This window comes from Pseudophryne corroboree, chromosome 8, assembly GCF_028390025.1.
Source record: "Pseudophryne corroboree isolate aPseCor3 chromosome 8, aPseCor3.hap2, whole genome shotgun sequence".
In the NCBI taxonomy this organism is placed as follows: domain Eukaryota; kingdom Metazoa; phylum Chordata; class Amphibia; order Anura; family Myobatrachidae; genus Pseudophryne; species Pseudophryne corroboree.
The window spans coordinates 266,560,595-266,574,247 of NC_086451.1; the positions used below are offsets into that span (position 1 = coordinate 266,560,595).

General features: G+C 43.1%; 1 protein-coding gene and 1 long non-coding RNA gene across 4 annotated transcripts in view; one reads left to right on the top strand and one right to left on the bottom strand.

Moving 5' to 3' along the window:
* The window catches only part of LOC134948935 (uncharacterized), a 60,414-nt gene extending 53,828 nt beyond the window's left edge, over nucleotides 1-6,586 (bottom strand). Inside the window, exon 1 of the long non-coding RNA XR_010183064.1 lies at nucleotides 5,734-6,586. This is a non-coding gene — a long non-coding RNA (uncharacterized LOC134948935). The remainder of the gene's footprint in view (nucleotides 1-5,733) is intronic.
* The window catches only part of ZC3H12B (zinc finger CCCH-type containing 12B), a 323,692-nt gene that overhangs the window by 251,828 nt on the left and 58,211 nt on the right, over nucleotides 1-13,653 (top strand). Inside the window, exon 1 of one of the 3 annotated variants that reach the window (XM_063937220.1) lies at nucleotides 6,667-6,826. The exons of the other annotated variants lie outside the window; for them this stretch is intronic. The gene's annotated coding sequence lies outside the window, so the exon portion shown is untranslated. Of the gene's footprint in view, nucleotides 1-6,666; nucleotides 6,827-13,653 lie in introns of those variants that run through there. 3 annotated transcript variants of the gene reach the window in all.

A 13,653-nucleotide genomic window follows, 5' to 3' on the forward strand; every position in this document is an offset into this window, starting at 1 on the left:
CGGCCAGGAGGGCGCTGTGGATTCATCAATGGAATGCTGATGCCGACTCCAAGAAAGCTATGGAAGCTCTCCCTTTTAAAGGTAGTGTCTTGTTTGTGGACAGCCTTGCTGACCTGGTGTCTACCGCTACTGCGGGTAAGTAATCTTTTCTTCCTTATGTTCCCGCACAACTGAAAAAGGCGCCCCATTATCATATGCAGTCCTTTCGGCCCAATAAATACAAAAAAGGAAAGGGCTCGTCCTTCCTCGCTTCAAAGGTAGAGGAAGGGGAAAAAGGTCGCCTGCTGTGTCTGGCGCCCAGGACCAAAAGTCCTCCCCTGCCTCTGCCAAGTCCACTGCATGACGCTGGGGCTCCCCTACGGGAGTACGTACCGGTGGGGGCCCGTCTCCGAATCTTCAGTCAGGTCTGGTTTCTGTCGGGCCTAGATCCTTGGGTCTTAGACATAGTGTCCCAGGGGTACAAGCTGGAGTTTCAGGAGATGCCCCCCCGCCGATTTTTCAAATCAGCCTTGCCAGTTTCTATTCCAGAAAGGAAAGTAGTACATGCTGCAATACAAAAGCTGTGTCAACAGAGGGTCATTGTCCCGGTTCCCCGTCCCAACGGGGGGAAGGGTTCTATTCGAGCCTCTTTGTCGGCTTGGTCTGACCGGCTCGGTCTGACCGATCCTGAACCTAAAATCCCTCAATCCGTACTTGAAAACTTTCAAGTTCAAGATGGAATCTCTTCGTGCTGTAATCTCCAGCCTAGAAGGGGTGGATTTTATGTCGTCAGTCGACATAAAAGATGCCTACTTACACGTCCCGATTTATCCTCCTCATCAGGCCTTCCTGAGATTTGCGGCCCAGGATTGTCATTACGAATTTCAGACGTTGCCGTTTGGGCTTTCCACGGCCCTGAGGGTCTTCACCAAAGTGATGGCGGAGATGATGGTACTCCTACGCAAGCAGGGTGTCACAATTATCCCGTACTGGGACGATCTCCTGATAAAGGCGAGATCTAAAGAACAGTTGCTAAGAAATGTGGAACTTTCCCTGACGGTTCTGCAACATCATGGTTGGATTCTAAATTTGCCAAAGTCTCAGTTGATCCCGACAACTCGGCTGCCCTTCTTGGGCATGATCCTAGACACGGAACTACAGAGAGTGTTTCTTCCGGCGGAAAAAGCTCTGTAAATCCAGACCATGGTCAGGGAGATTCTGAAACCGGCAAAAGAGTGTCGATTCATCAATGCACTCGAGTGCTAGGGAAGATGGTTGCGGCTTACGAAGCCATTCCGTTTGGCAGGTTTCATGCCCGCGTGTTTCAGTGGGACCTGCTGAACAAATGGTCCGGGTCTCACCTGCACATGCACCGGAAAATAAGTCTATCTTCCAGGACCAGAATTTCTCTCCTGTGGTGGCTGCAAAGTTCTCACCTTCTAGAGAGACGCAGGTTCGGAATCCAGGATTTGGTCCTGCTGACCACAGATGCAAGTCTCCGAGGCTGGGGTGCAGTCACACAAGGAAGAAGTTTCCAGGGAAAATGGTCAAGCCAGGAATCTTGCCTCCACATAAATGTTCGGGAGTTAAGAGCCATTTACAACGGCCTTCTGCAAGCGAAAAACCTTCTTCAAGGTCTACCTGTCCTGATTCAGTCGGAGAACATAACAGCGGTGGCGTACGTAAACCGCCAGGGCGGAACAAGGAGCAGAGCGGCAATGGCGGAGGCCACAAGAGCTCTCCGCTGGGTGGAAAAGCACGTGACCGCTCTGTCAGCAGTCTTCCTTCCGGGCTTGGACAACTGGGAAGCAGACTTCCTCAGCAGACACGATCTCCATCCAGGAGAGTGGGCCCTTCATCAAGAGGTATTTGCAGAAGTGACAAGGCATTGGGGATTTCCCCAAATAGACATGATGGCGTCTCGCCTCAGCAATAAGCTTCCGAGGTATTGTTCCAGGTCAAGGGACCCCCAAGCCAGTGCAGTGGATGCCCTGGTAACTCCGTGGGTGTTTCAGTCGGTGTATGTGTTCCCTCCACTTCCTCTCATTCCAAGGGTGTTGAGGATTATAAGACGAACAAGGATTCCGGCAGTACTCGTCGTTCCTGATTGGCCACGGAGGGCCTGGTATCCTTGGCCACGGGGGGCCTGGTATCCGGATCTTCAGGAATTGCTCATAGAAGATCCTTGGCCGCTTCCTCTCAGAGAGGACCTGTTACTGCAGGGGCCATGCTTTTTTTAGGACTTACCGAGGCTGCGTTTGACGGCGTGGAGGTTAAACGCCAAATCCTAGCTCGTAAAGGTATTCCCGGGGAAGTCATCCCCACTCTCCTTAAGGCTAGAAAGGAGATCACGGCGAAGCATTATCACCGTATTTGGACAAAATATGTGTCGTGGTGTGAAGCCAAAGAAGCTCCTGCGGAGGAGTTTCACCTGGGTCGTTTCCTCCATTATTTGCAGGCAGGCGTGGATGCAGGCCTGAAATTGGGTTCCATCAAAGTGCAGATTTCTGCTTTATCTATTTTCTTTCAAAAAGAATTGGCCGCCCTACCCGAAGTTCAGACTTTCGTGAAGGGAGTGCTGCATATCCATCCTCCGTTTGTGCCACCTGTGGCACCGTGGGATCTTGAAGTGGTGTTACAATTTCTTATGTCTCACTGGTTTGAACCTTTGCGAAAGGTTGAGTTAAAATTTCTGACTTGGAAAGTGGTCATGCTTTTGGCCTTAGCGTCCGCCAGACGGGTGTCAGAATTGGCGGCTTTGTCTCACAAAAGCCCATATTTGATTTTCCATGTGGATAGAGCGGAATTGAGGACTCGTCAACAATTTCTGCCGAAGGTGGTTTCTTCGTTTCACATAAATCAACCTATTGTGGTGCCTGTGGCTACGGATGCTGTGGCGGTGCCAAAATCTCTTGATGTCGTGAGAGCTTTGAAAATTTATGTCGCCAGGACGGCTCTTGTTAGGAAAACGGAGTCTCTATTTGTCCTGTATGCTTCCAACAAGATTGGAAATCCTGCTTCCAAGCAGACTATTGCACGCTGGATCTGTAATACGATTCAGCACGCTCATTCTTCGGCTGGGTTGCCGTTGCCGAAGTCAGTAAAGGCCCATTCTACCAGGAAGGTGGGTTCATCTTGGGCGGCTGCCCGAGGGGTCTCGGCACTTCAACTTTGCCGGGCAGCTACGTGGTCGGGTTCAAACACTTTTGAGAAGTTCTACAAGTTTGATACCCTGGCTGATGAGGACCTCATGTTTGCTCAATCGGTGCTGCAGAGTCGTCCGCACTCTCCCGTCCGGTCTGGAGCTTTGGTATAGACCCCATGGTCCTTTTGGAGTCCCTAGCATCCTCTAGGACATAAGAGAAAATAGGATTTTAATACCTACCGGTAAATCCTTTTCTCCTAGTCCGTAGAGGATGCTGGACGCCCATCCCAGTGCGTACTGTTACTTGCAGTTGTATTGTTGGTTGTTGTTTGCGGTTACACGACGGTTGTGTATCGGTTCTGTTCAGCCTGTTGCTGTTTTTTCGTTCATACTGTTATCTGGTATTCCTGCTAATCCAGTTGTACGGTGTGTTTGTGGTGTGAGCTGGTATGTATCTCACCTTTATGCTGCTTTCACATTGCAAACCCTGCTTTTGAAACGGTTCTTTAAATGGTTCTTAAAATGGGTCTGAGCAGTTAAACCCCCTTCACATCGCATGTTGTAACTGGTATATTAACGTTTCATTACTCCTTTGGTACCTTTCATACTGAACCCGTTTCTCCCATAGAAAACAGTGGTTGTCATTTTAAATGGACTTTTCTGGCCCACACATTATTAATAATTATTAATTAATTATTAATAATTTGGCTAGTCGCACGATGGAACCCAGCAGCTTTGCATCTTTACCATGTTTTTGTAGATTACTGCATCCTTCACTGTCCCAGTGATTTGTCTAGCAATTTGTTCATCCCCTCTTATCCTAAGCAGCTCCCTAACCTCCTCATCACTCCAATTTGCCATTTTAAACTGTATTCTGTATAAAAAAAATGCTTCTTCACTCTTATGCGTCTCCTCCAGTTTATTTCCTGCTTCTGCCTGGTGACATCACGCATGGAGACAGCCTATACCTTCTTTGGTTTGGAAATACAGTTTCAGAGCCTTTCACATTGAACAATGAAACGGGTCTGAACCGTGTAGGACCCTGCTTTTTAACCGTTCTAAAATACCAGTAATCTGTAACCAGTAAATTCAAAGTGGCCCTTTCACACCGCAGCTAGAACCGTTTTGGAAGGCTTAAAAAACGGCAATTTACTGTGTTATAGCTGCGGTGTGAAAGGGGTATTAGTTAACAAAAATCCTTTTCCTCGAAATGTCCGTCTCCCCTGGGCACAGTTCCTATAACTGAGGTCTAAAGGAGGGGCATAGAGGGAGGAGCCAGTTCACACCCAGTAAAAGTCTTATAGTGTGCCCATGTCTCCTGCGGATCCCGTCTATACCCCATGGTCCTTTTGGAGTCCCCAGCATCCTCTACGGACTAGGAGAAAAGGATTTACCGGTAGGTATTAAAATCCTATTATTTCCATGGTTAGGTTACCAAGAAAACAGGTAAATAACAAGATGTACAATTATGATATATGCACAGGTAGACTTAAAGAAAATAGAAGGAATAAAAAACAGGATTTGCAGCTGGCGGTGGCTGATTTTAAAGAGGATGTAATTATGAAGAGACTATTACTGTGAGAGAGGTAGGAGTGTCTGAGAATATTCCCACAAGTCTGGACGATTAGTACAGGTTGAGTATCCCATATCCAAATATTCCGAAATACGGAATATTCCGAAATACGAATATTTTGAGTGAGAATGAGATAGTGAAACCTTTGTTTTCTGATGGCTCAATGTACACAAACTTTGTTTAATAGACAAAGTTATTAAAAATATGGTATTAAATTACCTTCAGGCTGTGTATATAAGGTGTATATGAAACAGAAATGCATTCTGTGCTTAGACTTGGGTCCCATCGCCATGATATCTCCTTATGGTATGCAATTATTCCAAAATACGGAAAAATCCGATATCCAAAGTACTTCTGGTCTCAAGCATTTTGGATAAGGGATACTCAACCTGTATACCAATATGTTTCTTAAAAGGTTGTTCCTGCTGTTTATATTGAATCATGTGACTCACCACAGGTAGTATTTGAATCTTGCTATGATGTGACACTGTGTAAAGCCCCTGAACTGCTCTGTGATCATTTTGTATATTCTATTGTTATAGAGATATGTGAGAAACGTATAGGTGCCAGTGTTAACTCTTTCAATTTGTGGATTTATGCCAGGAACCTGATGTAATCAGGGATAATTTAGAAACCTCTAACAATACGTTAATGTGTAATAAAGTTACTGCCACACGTTACTATGTTAGAATGTAAACCTGTTTTTCAACAGCTATCACTAGTGGCGGATTTATTGCTATGCAACATAGGTGTTTGCCTAGGGCCCGGCGGGTATCAAGGGCCAACAAACAGGCAGAGGTCCGGGTCTGCTGCTGCTGAGGGGGTGTGGTCTCACTAAAAAATGGGCATGGCCTCACAGGAAAAGACTACCATACACCACAGTTTTTGACCGTGCAACAACAGACCTTGGCCACCACAGGAAAAAAATAATTTCCACCATATGAAGCACTGTACAGTAATGCCCCTTGCACCATGTTATGCCACACACTGCAATACATTATGCCCTACAGTAAAGCTTCTAATTACTTTAAATTACCATAAATTGAATGCGCTGGGTGTCATGCTTGTTGCCAGGGGTTTCATGCGCTGGGTGTCATACTCGTTGCCAGGGGTTTTATGCGCTGGGTGGTAATGCTTGTTGCCAGGGGTTTCATGCTCTGGGTGTCATGCTCATTGCCAGGGGTTTCACGTGCTAGGTGTAATGCAAATTGGCAGGGGTTTCACGCGCTGGATGTCATGCTCGTTGCCAGGGTTTTCATGCGCTGGGTATCATGCTCGTTGCCAGGGGTTTCACGCGCTGGGTGTCATGCTCTTAGCAGGGGTTTCAAGTGCTGAATGTCATACTCTTTGCTAGAAGTTTCATGCGCTGGGTGTCATGCTCGTTGCCAGGGGTTTCATGCGCTGGGTGTCTTGCTCGTTGCCAGGGGTTTCATGTGCTGGGTGTCATGCTCGTTGCCAGGGGTATTCCGTTTGTGGGGGGGGGGGGGGGTCGGAGTTTTGCGGAAAGATGCAGTGGTGCAATTGTGTCATTCCACGAAACTCCGCCCCGAGTGAAGTACTAGGGAAGAGGAGGGAGGAGAGGGAGCAGAATGGGTGACAAGAGATGGCACTGCATGGGCTATTTATAATTTTAGTAAAAACTGTTTCTGTCAGAAGGGGAAAAACCCCAGCATGGTGTATAATTGCCCTCCTCTATACAGATTATAATCTTACATTTCCGTGGGGTCAATTCAATTAGACATAAGGATACTTATCAATTTAATTAGACATAAGGATATTTATGTCAGGCCCGTAGGCCTGAATACAAAAATCCATGAGTCCGGGGCAAGATAGGGCCACGGGGGGTTGGGAGATGTTGCCGCGCCGTTACAATGGTGCGTGTGTGTGTAACTCTGGGTAGTGCTATGTGGGCTGTCAGCACCGAGCAGCAGGTCACGAGTGTATGCGTGCGCAGTGAGTGCTGTAGCTGAATTTCCCAGGCCGCGTCAGAGGTAGGCGGGGCAGGGTGAGGGAATGTACACTGAGTGATGTCAGCCCCGGCAGGCACTGTCCTAGCTGCAGTGCTCAGCACCACATCGGAGCTGTCATCCCTGTGCCCGGCGCCCTCCGTGCTCAGCAGCCGGTTACAGGTAATGTATACACACTTGTGCGCGGCAGCCCTGCCAAGGGGAATCTTTTTCTGTATGAGTAGTGATGCCTCGTACATGTGTTATTCCTTGGTTCGTATAGGAAGCGATGCTGTTTACGCTGCTACTTTTATTTTGGTGCCTACTGGTCTCCTGTAGTTGTGGCGAGAGTAACATTGCTTATTAGTAATACGGTTTCTGCTGCCTGTAGCAGGATACTGTAGGAAACTTCCATGTACGAAATATATATTGTGTGTGTGATCTGCTTCGTGAAACTATTCCAGCTGTATGGTTGGGCAATGCCTGGTGACTTGTTGCAGAACCATGTTCACAGTAACAGGAAACATTTTCATATAAATGAACCAGGAAAAAGCTTTTTATTTTCTCTGTTGTTCACAGATCTCCATCAGAAATACTGAACTATAAATAATACCCATCAGGTAATCTGTTACATGACAAGCCACTGATTCCCAGGGGGAAAGTTTGTAGAGTTGAGATTAGCTGAACTCCAGCATGTAGGAAGATTTTCTTCCAAAAAGTAATGGCTCAAAGAGCACCTGTCACTACATCTTCTGATATTTGCTTTCTTATATAGTGCCTTTTATTCAAAGCTTTTATATTCTGTACCTTCTAGTGACCAGGTTCCTCAAGCCCCGCTATCATCTCTCATCTCTGACAGTGGACAGTCAGGCTCTACATCCACAGTGTTAAAACTGCGGTATGCTGGTTCCTGGGCCAGCACTGTGCATTCTGAGGGAAGCCTGCCTGTGAGAGATGCATGCTTAACAAAATGCTCTAATTTAATCCATTCCACTTTAAGTGCAAAATTATTTCTATAGAAATTATTAAACAACCACAGCTCATGATATTCTACCGTATTAAATCTAAAATACTTTTACTTACATACAAGGCTATTACCAAACTGCACCAACATACATCTCTTCACTCAACTCAAAATATCTCCCTACCCGACCTCTTCGCTCTGCACAAGATCTATTCTGCGTCTCTCATCCACACGTATTACTTGTTCACACTCAAAATTACAGGACTTTATCCAGGCTTCACCCACGCTGTGGAATGCCCTCCCACGCACAATAAGACTCACCTCTAGTCTCCAAACCTTTAAACTTTCCCTGAAAACTCACCTCTTCAGACAAGCCTACCAAATTCCAGACCCACCCACAGAACCTTCAGTGCTTCCCTATCTAATTACATCCTCTCTGTACAGTACACATAGCATCACATATCTTGTCTTTCTTTACTCTCACACCCTCCTGACCCTTGGCCAACATTGCTGGGTGATCATATCATACAACCCATTAAGAACCTAGCAATCTGGTGGACCATTATGCAATAGATAGCATCTATCCTTGTGTATCAATGCCTATTTCCCTATAGATTGTAAGCTTGCGAGCAGGGCCTTCCTACCTCTGTCTGTTTCCTTTTACCCAGTTTAGTTCTATTACTGTTGTTCTAATTGTAAAGCGCAACGGAATATGCTGCGCTATATAAGAAACTGTTAATAAGTAAATAAATAAATGATAGAAATGTATAACCGTAAGTGATGGCAATGCACACCTAGATATTCGGACCGGGTGTGGATCATCAAATTGACCGTATCTAGGTTGACCACTTCAGGTCGACAGTCACTAGGTCGACAGGGATGGAAGGTCGACAGGGTTTCTATGTCGACATGTGATAGGTCGACAGGTCAAAAGGTCGACATGAGGTTTTTTGGGGGGGTTTGTGTCGTTTTCTTCGTACAGTGACCGGGAACCCCAATTAGTGCACTGTGTCCCCTCGCTTCGGGCACGGTGCCTCGCTTCGCTCGCCACAGATTACCGTTCCAATCGTAGTCCATGTGGATCGTTAAGTATGAAAAAAGAAAAATTTTTGAAAAACTCATGTCGACCTTTTGACCTGTCGACCTAGCACATGTCGACCTTCAGACCGGATCCCATTAGGACCACGTATGTTCTTTTGACCTTTTATATGAGCATTTTTGTGCCTCCACAGAAGGTATATATTAAAAAATGTAGCTGGAACTTTGTATGGGGTGTGTAAGGTTTAGTAGTCTGTTCATACTGTGTTTGGAAGAAGTGTAGTGTACTGTAAATTTCCATGGACAGCAAGCCCTGCATTCCAAGTGCAAGCAATTTTGCTTTGAGTGTGTTGCAGTAGTGAGTTCTGGATTGATGTTGAAGGACGGAGCACTAGATTTTATTGAAAATGTAGGTTTATTTCGTTGTATTTAAAAAAAAACAAAAAAAAACAAATAACTGATTAATTGTGGCACTGGGGTCGTGACGGACGATATGCAATTATGGACGCCCATTAAACAAATGAATCGCTCCTCAGTGTGTAAGCAAGTGCAACGGGAAGTTAGATCATTAGCTGGTGAGTGCGGGAGAAATAGAAACGGTGGTTGAGGGGGGAGTATAATTCAGGGAGATGCTATTGGGAATAATGGGGTTATTTATGAAGATTGGGGTGATTATGAGGGTTTAGGGTTACTAATCATAATGTAGTTAATTACTATGAAAGTTTGTTTGATGAGAAGGAGAGAGGCAAGTAATGGTTTAATAGTGAGACTGATGGCCTGAGTGAGGTAAAGAGGAAGTTATTGAAAATGTATTAATTTATGATATTGGGATTAATTAATGAGGATGGTAACGTTAAAGATTATAAAGTGGTTATTGATGTTGAATGGACTTGTTATGATTACTCTGATTTTGTGAATGATTTAAAGGATGGTAATAATCTGTGACAGTCATAACAATTTTTTTGTATTACATTGTAGTTATTAAGGTGATCTCTATATTCTGTTGTCACTAGGTTGCTCTGTGGTGTATGGCAATCACTTAGAAGCTCTCTAGTATAATGCAGTTACTGTGATGCTCTCTGTATTATATGATGATGAGAAATACTCTTATTATATGGAGATCATTGAGGGGGGGAAGGGGGTGTTAGGGGTGAGCTGAGTCTTTGACTATTAGGTCCCCCAATGTCTCCCTAATACATAACAGTAGGAAAATCATTTTGTGAGGAAAATCTAATTACAATTTTAATACTTAAAACTTATGGCTGCCAGTGTGGGTAGGTGGTCATTATCATACTACCATGATGATGGACCTGTTTTTATGTGGAGGCCTGAAGCTGTATTCATATCCACACGCATTATTATTTTGGCCTGACACAGGTACACATCAATAGAGAAATGCCAGATCTTCATGACATGTGATGCTTACTAAAGTCAGGCATACATCATGCAATTAAGAACTCTAAAATCAGAAAAGCCTCTATATGTCATACTGCAGCGTTTACTATTACATACAGTTTCTTAAATACTTTACTTTCAAGATTGGTCATATTTTAGTGTAATGTTCATTAATAACACTATAGCACTATATATTTTTGTTGTATTGGAATGTTCTTTAATTTAAGTCTTATGTTATGTCTGTACTGTGGTCATGGGTTTAAGTAAAACCGTGGCCTTATGTGTACACAATTTGTATGTGCTCCACATTTTTGTGTGCCTATATTTAAGTGCTGTGATGCTTATTGGGAGAAAGTTTGCTTATAAATAATGTGTGTGTATTTACAACCACAATGTTTCCTTAATAAGGTTATTAACTAAATGTGATGATGTATCTAGAGCAGCAGAGAAAGCAGACATGTGTTTACAGTTTCTGGGTATTTCTTATGACATCATCACGGGAGTCCCACAGAAAGACAGAAAATGACATTCAGGAACACCGATGCACATATAACTGCAAAACTATATTACATAGTTTAAACCTTAGAAGACACTGATTTTGTTCCTGCGTACCAAGAGTGTTCAGCAGGCAGGACTTTTTCACATGAGAAGAGATTATGGGGGGAATTCAATTAACGCAAACTATCTGGGATTTTGGGTCAGGAAAAACAAAATCAGCGATAAGTGCAGTTTTTTCGTGGCGATGATCACGAAAACACATGGATCCGAGAACTTTTCCTGGATCCTGTGTTTTTCGCAGGATAGCGGGCATATTTTACAGAGAAAAAAGGGGCATTCATTGAATTGCTCAATAAAAACATTGGGCAAAAAATTGTGATAAGGAAATTTTACTGCGATCAATTGTATTTCCCCCCCGTGTCTTGTTAAAGAATGGCAGCTTATAGCAAAATAAGCAGTTACCATCATGACACTGTTGAGTTGGAGGTAGCAGTTCTAGGGGTAGATTTACCAAAGCTTCTAAAAATAAAAAGAAAGTGTTACCCATAGCAACCAATCAGATTCTAACTATCATTTCTGCAGCCTAAAAAATGATACACAGAATCTGATTAGTTGCTTTGGGCAACATAATCACTTTTCATTTTTAGAAGCTTTAGTAAATCTACCCCCAATCTGACATGGCAAATTAAGCTCATTGTCAGTTGTTGAGCAGTTTTAAGAATGTATCATATGGAAATTGTCCACACCAAATAAAATAAGAAAAAAAAAAACCCTCAGATTTGTTTTGTGTGCTCCCAAATATGACTATTACTGCTATACAATTGGCGTTATTAAACCCAGCACTGTGTGCAACAGGGAATTGAATAAACATAGCTTATATTAACATAAAAGAACATGTTTACACATGGACAAATAAAGCAAAACATTTCAATAGCGAGGGCATGGTTGAGGAAGTCACCAGTGTCAAGAATTGCAAGTGCTGCCCAGTATGGCTTATAATAAAATAAAAATATTATACTTCCTTGTCCATGCAAGCTCAGTACAGTATGTTTTCACTATGTGGGAAGAGAATTCTTGCATCAAATGACACAATGACAAAGTTGTTCTCATTGTGACCTGCATTGTTATATAAAGTGTCCAAAACATTGGTATCCTAATTATAGATGGTGAATATTTTTTGTAAGCCTAGCTAGTATGTTACACTTGCTAAAAGAGCAGAGTCCATGGGGTTTTCCAGTCACTGTTAACTGTTGAGCCATCGTGACCTATCTTTGTCAGTAGATGATTAGCAGGGAACAATTAATATGTAAGTCTAAAGGTGGGTACACACTAGGCGAGGAGCTATGTGAGCAACATCACTTAGTGTGTCCCCTCCCGCTAGCGATATCTCACAGGGACGTAATGCTGCGGCCGGGCTGTACATGCAGCTTTGGACGATGACTCCAAATTGAGCTGCATATACGGCTGACACCGAGGGTTGTTACCGACCCGCAGGCCAGGCATCATCCGTCGTCAGCTGCATACACACTGGGCATTATAGTAAACGATATTGCTCAGGAGGGGGAAAATGGACAATATCGTTTACTATATCGCTAAGTGTGTATGCACGTTTAGATGATAATTTTTATGACATTAGTTTTTCTTTTTATAATAATAAAATCTTGGAATCGTTAATCAGTCAGCGATTGTTGTACAGAAAATGCTTCTAAGTTTAAACTACATAGTATAGGGTCAGATAGTTAAGACAGCGTATTGCAAGGTTTTTTGTGTTACTTAAGGTACATGTGGTGCTTTTAGTCTTTGCGTTTATTTGGAAACATTAAAAATGTTGGAATTATTGTAGTAGAAACAATTTATTCTGCTTTTCTTTTTTTGTATGTAGCCGACCTAGGGGGCACAAATGTTACCCTGCCACAGATGTAACATTAGGTCCCATCCCTTTTCTGATTGGCCTGCTGTGTAGCACTAGCAGTGAAGTTCATCGATGGGTGAAAAATCATTGATTGCCAGTCAATGGTTTCATGTTATCGATGCTAAGTGACGATGACATCATCGATGAAGTCCAAGCGTTCAATGGCCATCCCTATTCCAATGGCAAACAGAATAATCATGTAATTTTTGATGTAGAAAACATTTATCCAAACAATGATTTCGCACTGTGAAAATAGCTATAGATTTTCTTTTTAGTGGCCATGTATCAAACCTTGTTAGGAGGACAAGTGGCGAAATTTCACACAGCAACCAATCATCTTCTAGCTGTTATTTTATAGACTGTAGTAAATAAATGATGGCTAGAATCTGATGGTTGCCATGGGCAATTCCTCCATTTGTCCTCTTTAGAAGGTTTGATACAGTACATATCCCTCTTATTGAAAAAATACTTTTAGAAGCACAGTTGATGTTATGGACATTATAGTTGTGAATTGGTAAGCATTGCTTTTTCAAAGCGCTGGGGTCATGGATTCAACATGACTCCTTATGTGTGGAGTTTATGTGTTCTCCATTAGTTTGCATGGGTTTCCTCCCCCGGTCCAAACAAAACAGAAACCTATTCCAAAATAGGCCGAGAGCTGCATAATATGATTGCCAATATATAAATAAGTATTAAAAAGATGGACATCCTACCTAACTTGATCGTTAGGAAACCTGTGGAGCAACTCTGAGCCACCAAGGCATGCTTGGTATTATATTTACCAACTGTCAGGTTATAGACCCGATAATTAGAATTTCTTATTGACACTGTTTGCGACAATAAGAAATGAACGTTCACCCGAATGTACTGAAACTCATAGGGCAGCTCGTAAAATTAGATGGGTGGCGCAGATGTGCTGTTAAAGCTGCCAGTAATGGGATTGTCAGTCCCACTAAATAAAAGAATATGCAAATAAAAAGGAACTGCAGCTATGTTGTGTCTCCAATAATCAAGATTGGATGGATTAATAAAAAAAATAACAATTTACTCAGCATACAACAATATAAATAGAGTATAAAAAATGACCCTGTTAGGTCACGGTTTTAAAACTATAGATATAGTACTGAGAAGCAAAAGTTTATATACCAAGTAGTAGTTCCACAATTGGATCCCAGACCAATGGCATATACTACAGGTTGAGTA